The sequence below is a fragment of the Pseudorca crassidens genome, chromosome 4, assembly GCF_039906515.1.
Source record: "Pseudorca crassidens isolate mPseCra1 chromosome 4, mPseCra1.hap1, whole genome shotgun sequence".
Taxonomy (NCBI): Eukaryota; Metazoa; Chordata; class Mammalia; order Artiodactyla; family Delphinidae; genus Pseudorca; species Pseudorca crassidens.
In genome coordinates this window covers 29,338,289-29,344,791 of record NC_090299.1, presented here as the reverse complement: position 1 = coordinate 29,344,791, position 6,503 = coordinate 29,338,289, and positions in this window count along the sequence as shown.

Here is a 6,503-nt window from a genome sequence, read left to right as displayed (position 1 = left end):
ACCCTCCCGCCCAACCCCGAAAAGTGTGCCCTACTTTTAAACCCTGATTTTCCGATTTCCAGCAAGAGCTTGTGTTTTGGTAGTGAGAGGATATTTTTGCCCTGTCCTGCCTTTGAGTGGAAGGACTTTTAAACACGATTCGCCTGGAAGACCAGGTGCGAAGGCTTCTGCCAGGCATATTAGACAAAGTACTTTTAATCTCAAGGGCGTCCTGTTAATGTATGTTTTTGGAAAGTGTTGGAAAACAGCCATAGCTCCCAGTTCCGTATTCCCACCCATATTATTTCCTGCATAGGAGAAAACTCAGCCAGGCCTGCCATTAGAGAGTCCCCCCTTTTGGTCCTCAAGAGAGGATAAAATGCCCTGTAAAAGTTGTATTACTCTTCCTAAATCAGTATACCAAATCTCATAATTTTAAGAAAATATAATGACATTGAGGGAACGTGTGTGAAATGTATCCATTTTTGAAAGCCTGGCATTTAAAATAACCCAGGTCACCATATAGGTGCTGGGCTTTTCCTACATTTGGGGGCTGTCTGGAACATGTTATGTGTTTTCTTGAATTACTCCATGTTTTGAATTCATTTGAGTTAGCAGTAAAAACAGGCAAACAAACTCGCTCAATTTGTTTTGAGTGCTAAATCCCTTCACTTTGAAATAGCTAACAGTCGACAGATGGACTCATTTTATGGAACGGGTTAGCCTCTTCAGCCACGAAGAAAACTGACGAGAGGTCTACATTTTTAAGCCATTTCTAACCTCCACGTAACATCCGTGAAAACTCAAACTTTCTCTCTTTACCGGTGGAAATTCAAGACAGTTTTATTTAAGGGGAGAGAAATGAGGGGGGAATGCCCACGTGCTGTTTTTACTTTTATTTCTCCTCTGTCTCTGAGAATTTCTATTTCTGGTTTCTGAAATCTTGCTGAGGCAAGAAAATCAAATTTCTTCAAGTCCCACGACTGAAATCTAAGGTCACAGCATACCACATAATGTAGTCCAAGAAAAACATTTTCGTCTCTGCCCATCAAAGACTTTTGCTGCCTCCTCAGCCCCCTGAGTTATGGGTTAAATGTCTCCCTCCTTCTTTTCTTTTCATTTTATAGAGATTAAGAGATGCTCGGAGCAGAACAGCCTCGCCTGCATCTGGAGGCGAGGATGAGGCATCTCACGGAAAAGTGGGAAAAGAGTGAGAAAACCGGAGACGGGAAGATTCAGAGACGCGCAGAGAGACAAGGGAAAGAGAAAGGGACTGCGCTGCAGAGACGCGCAGATAAGCGCGTGCCCCCTCCTCCCCCCTTTCAGAATTCAGAGGTTTGCAAACCAGGGCTGGGATGGAGGGGCTCCGGGAAGCTCACATTCCCCTCGTCCCCCTTCTGTCTGGAGTCTCGCCCGCGAGGGGCTGGCTAACCCCAGTCCCGGCCGCCGCAGACACCGCGCGGAGCTTTTGGGTCCTCGCCTCGCCCAGCGCCAGTGCAGCTGAAGTGAGCAGCTGGTGGGAAATGCAAATGGCTCCTGGAGAAATAGAAGATACAGAATGATTCTCATTCCCTCCTCGAGTGTGTGGAAGGAGCTGGACATACGTTTCACGCTCCTAATCCTTCTTTTACATTTTTAGTCATACTCCTATTAAACAACTAATTAATGCCCAGAACCACCAGGGAATACATTAGGCATGCAGCGGAGAGGCAGGGTGCTGGGGGGCTACAGACCACCAAGCTGATTTAAGACGTGGATTTCAGGTTTTTCCCTCTTCAGAGCAGAAATGGAAGAGTGGGCCGTGGCGATTGTATTTAGATTCCGATTACTTCAAATTAGAAGGGGGTGGAGGGAGCGTCCAACCAAAGCAAGCAATTCCCTGCCTTGCAGATGTAAACAAGATTGTAGCATCAAAGGTACCAGCTCCTTAAGGGCCAGATCGCCTGGCTGGGAGCCGGGTGTGGGGAGACACTGGCCTTATGTATCAGTGAATTTCAAGGATGTTACACTTTTACATAAACAACTCCGGAGCCGATCGCCTGGTGAGACTCACTGTTCTAGAATATCTTAAAAAAAAATTTTTTTCCCGGAAGTATATATTCTTTTTACTTTTCCAAAATTTTGAACTATGTCTAAAGATAATAACCTTCCAGTAAACCAGTGCACTGGCCCATTTCCCCCAGCCATTCCTTCTGTCTTTTTGATGATTGGATTTAATGTGTGTGGGACACAGAGGATTAAACATAGCACACCGCCCCTCCAAATAAATTAGCATAGGAAGAGTGGTGCTGGCTACATGGGGTTCCGAAAATTTTTGTGAGATTCTGAATTATGCCCCTCCCTCTAATGTTTTGAAGCCAGTGACAGAACTGTCAGAATAGAATCTAATTGTGAAGCTCAGAGAGGACATAGCAGTTTGTGATCAAAACTCGGCAAAACCGAGGACAAGTGTGGGGCGGCGACATCCGCCACCTCACTCTCACGCAAGAGTTAGGATTTGGGAAAGGTACAGTATTATTTTCAAGCCCGCCTGTGACTGCCTGCGTGCCACCATTTACTTTCTTCATTCTGGATTATGATTTCAACCCTGGCAAGCAATTTCCCCAGCTCCTTATCTGACAACAAGAGAGTATGTAAATACCAATGGCTAGAGATGTTTAACTGCCTCAGACATTATTGATTTGTTGGCTGTTCTAAATTTTCTTCCCCGTCCAGGTCTTGTTTCCAAATTGTCTATTCAGGCGGCTTGAGGTGTCCCTCCGATGCTACAATACAATAATTTTTTAAAAAGGCATTTAAGATGAACCAATTGATTTGCATATAAATTAAAATTACTATGCGTTGCCTATTCTGGTGTTTTATAATCATTTCGAAATTAGTACTTAACCACTTGAGCTAAAAGAATATATAAATGTCTGTATTGACTCACTAATGAATTACCTAATTAAAACGTCTCCTCCTGATGTTGGGCTCTGGAAAGCTTGTTAAATCAAGACATATTAGGGAGAGATGAATATTGCAAGGGTAACAGACCAAGGTCTGGAACTCAGAACGGAGTTTCCGGTGACCCCAAGCTTTAATTCTGGAGCACTGGCCCTTTTCTGTTGTTAATGATTTTGTGCTTGTTTGTAAATAAACGAAGTGGAAGAAGCGCTCCGGAGGCCGCGATCGCTCTGGCCCTTTGCTCTGGCAGGACCTTCCAGCTCTGACTTAGAAGCGCTCAATCCTGGGAGAAGCTGGGCCAGCCCGGGAGGTGTGTGGCCCCGCGGGCGGCCTGGCCAGCCTGCTCTTCTCCTCCTGACTCTCCGGCTGGCTGGTGAACCGAAGCAGCGCTCTCTCCGCCTGATCCGAGAGCTGGAAGTAGAGCCGACATTTAATAGATATGCTAACTGAGCACTTACCTTCGTCCTCAGAATAGGAATAAAAGGTAGCTCTTCTTGAGAGAGGCGGTGCAAAGGCACGCTAGGAGTTCAGAAAAGGCTAGCAGCGGGAAATCTGTAGCCTGGGGGCTCGCCAACATCCCCTTTCATTTCAAGCACTTATTGATTTGCTGTTGTCATCTTTGGCGACGCAGAAGGACACTTGAAAGAAATTCTGATGGGGCTCTGATCTGAGAAAGGAGGTGACCTGCCCAGGCTCTCACCAAATTCTTAATTACCACATCAACTGCTTTTTTTTTTTTTTAATCCCCCATCCCACCTCCTTCCCCCGTGGCAACTGAGTTTGCTTATCCTGAACTTTTTAATTATTCAGGAACTTCCTTACCTCTCATTGGCTTCCCTTCTGCAGCAGTTTTCTATTCGAATCTCCCCCCCCCCCCGCCACCGCCCCCCATGGTAGGGTCTGTATATTGATCCTTCTGACCTTTGGCACATCTGGGCCTTCCACAATCTCTCAATCTTTTTAGATTTGAGGTTGGAAGGCTCCACCCTCTCCACTATGTGCACATACTCAGAGATACGAAAACTTACACAGACTGTCCTCAAACCCAGGGGATCTAACAGATGTTCCCTTTTCAGTTGTCTCTTGAAATCTGAAATGCCTGCCTGATTTGAACTTGGATACCACCCTCTCTCTCTCTCTCTTACTCATTCCTCTTTCAAAGCTGTTTGAACAATTGTGCACATGTGCTGGCAACATCTCCACCTACAATCTTTACCAAACTGTGAATAAAGAGGAACTCATGCAGTAGATTGGTATACGGATTGCTTTAGTAATCAGAATCTCCAATTTCAGGATTCCTCAATCAACTCTGGTTATCATCCACATTGAATCATTCCAAGCAGGAGACCCACAGGAACCTGCACTGTGGAGCAGTGGGTAAAACCACAGTAAAAAGAATAATTTTAGGATCATTTCATTAGAATGCAAATTAGGTTTCTGGGTTCTGTTTGTAACCACTTAGTTTCAGTATATGCAGAATTAGGAAAAATATGTCAACATGGTTATTGGCAATAAAGAGGAGGAATACCTTGGTCTCATCAGTGAAAAGAAGACCCACAAAGTCTACAATTTTCAGTCATTCATTTCATTTATAATAATGGGAATAAATAAGACATAAACTCCCTTGTATATTTTATGTACATCAATCAATCTGAGTTCCCATTAAAAGTAGCTATACAAAATTTCTTTTAATTTCTGATAGCAACTTTAGAAGGTAAAGCCATAGCAGCATGGTGAACTGGGGGTAAATCCCTTGAGTTAACTGTTTCTGTAAGCTCAGAGGTGTAATATTGTTTGCGTGTGGCCTTTCTAGACTATCTGCTAGGGTTTGTTAGTTCTTACCAGACTTCACATCATTGTTTGAATCCACCTTCATTATAGGGCAAGTTCAGTCACTATGCTGATTTTGAAATAGACTTTTCTGCCAGTATAATCTTGATTTTCAAATAACAGAAATCTTTAGTTTAATATACAGAGCTCTCAGTTTTCACTTCCTTCAGAACTTCCAGTTTGATTGTTGCAAGTAATAATAATTTGTATGACTATATGTACTCCTTTTACTTTTTTGTGGAGTGGGTTGTGTCCACTAACACCACCACCACCACAGACAACAAAATATAAAAAGTAAGATCATTTTTGTATAATAAATCATACTTGAAATGCATCGGACTTAATATCGTCCTACAAATGTACCTTGTAAACTTTCTTGGACTTTCTAGCAACTGTTTGCAGCAATAGGAACAGCTTTTCTCACAGACGATATTCTCTTTGCTGGGTTCTCATTTCTGGAGGAGCGGCCTTTAGAGCAATGAAGGAGGAAGAGGACATTGGAGGTTGTCAGCCATTTCAGCAGAAACAATCCTGAGTTCAGTGAAGTGACCGATGCAGTGGTCAGATCTCCCACCCTGACTCTCTCTTAAATCGGAACACTGAGTTCCTCACTGTGGGCTCCTGAAGCACTTGGTGTATGTGCAGATTCCTACCCCTCATCGCGGTCTTCATCATGTTGCTCTATAGGTCTCTGGTTCAATGATGTTTTGTGGTTGTAGCTCTCGTACTTATTATCACAATCTCAACATTTAGGTTCTGATGCATTTATGTGAAAGTTGCTCTGTTAGTAAGCTCTAGCATACAGAAGAGATGGGACAAGTGAGGACCCACCAGAACTCTAATTCAGATATGTTTAAATAGCATTGACTGTAAAAAGTCTGGCAATGCTTCTGGCTCCCCAGATCTCTGCTCTAAACTTCACATGGACCCTGAGAAAAAGCCTCTGGCTAATGAGGCCTGATAAATTCTGAGTTTAAGAAGTAATAGCATTTGTATTGAGAACAAAGTGAAGTCAGGAAACCTGTTACATACCAAATGGGCCTGATCATTTGAATTGGTAATAATGGTAATAGCTAATATTTATAGAGTGATTAGTTTATTTTGCCATTGTATTGATCATCACATTTATTTTTCATACTAATATTGTAAGATAGGTACTGTCATTTTGCAGATGAGGACAGTGAGGTTTGGAGTGATTGTGTCATTGGCCCAAGGTCACCCACCTGGTAAGAGCAAGAGCTTCTAAGCACTGGAGTGCAGAATGAGTAGGAAACTACTTCAGATCGCGTAGGCAGTAAGTGGCACAGTGGGAATTTGAATCTAGATTTTGTCTATCTCCAGAGTCCCAAATATTAACTAGTACACAGAACTGGTGGTAACCATACTGGAGGGTCAGAAGCCTCTGAGGGAAAGAAATATAGAACTTCCATGTAGAACATGTCAAAAAACAAAAGGAAACTGCAGAGACAAGAAAAGCAAATATATCACCCGGGGGATGGAGAAAGTCAGAAATGTCTGAAGTTCTAGAGAGGAGGAAAAGAGAATTGACTGAATAAGAGACAGTAGGAAAGCCAAGCTCCAGTATTTGTCCTGGGCAGGTCATTCCAGGAAAGAGAAAGAGAAGTTCATGGATGTCTGTGAACAATAGGAAAATTAATGCTCAGATGGTCAGGTTGGCTTGAGCCTAATAAGATCTAGAAATCTAGTTTATAAGAACTCTTTCCCAGAGATTCCAAGGGAGGATAAAGTAA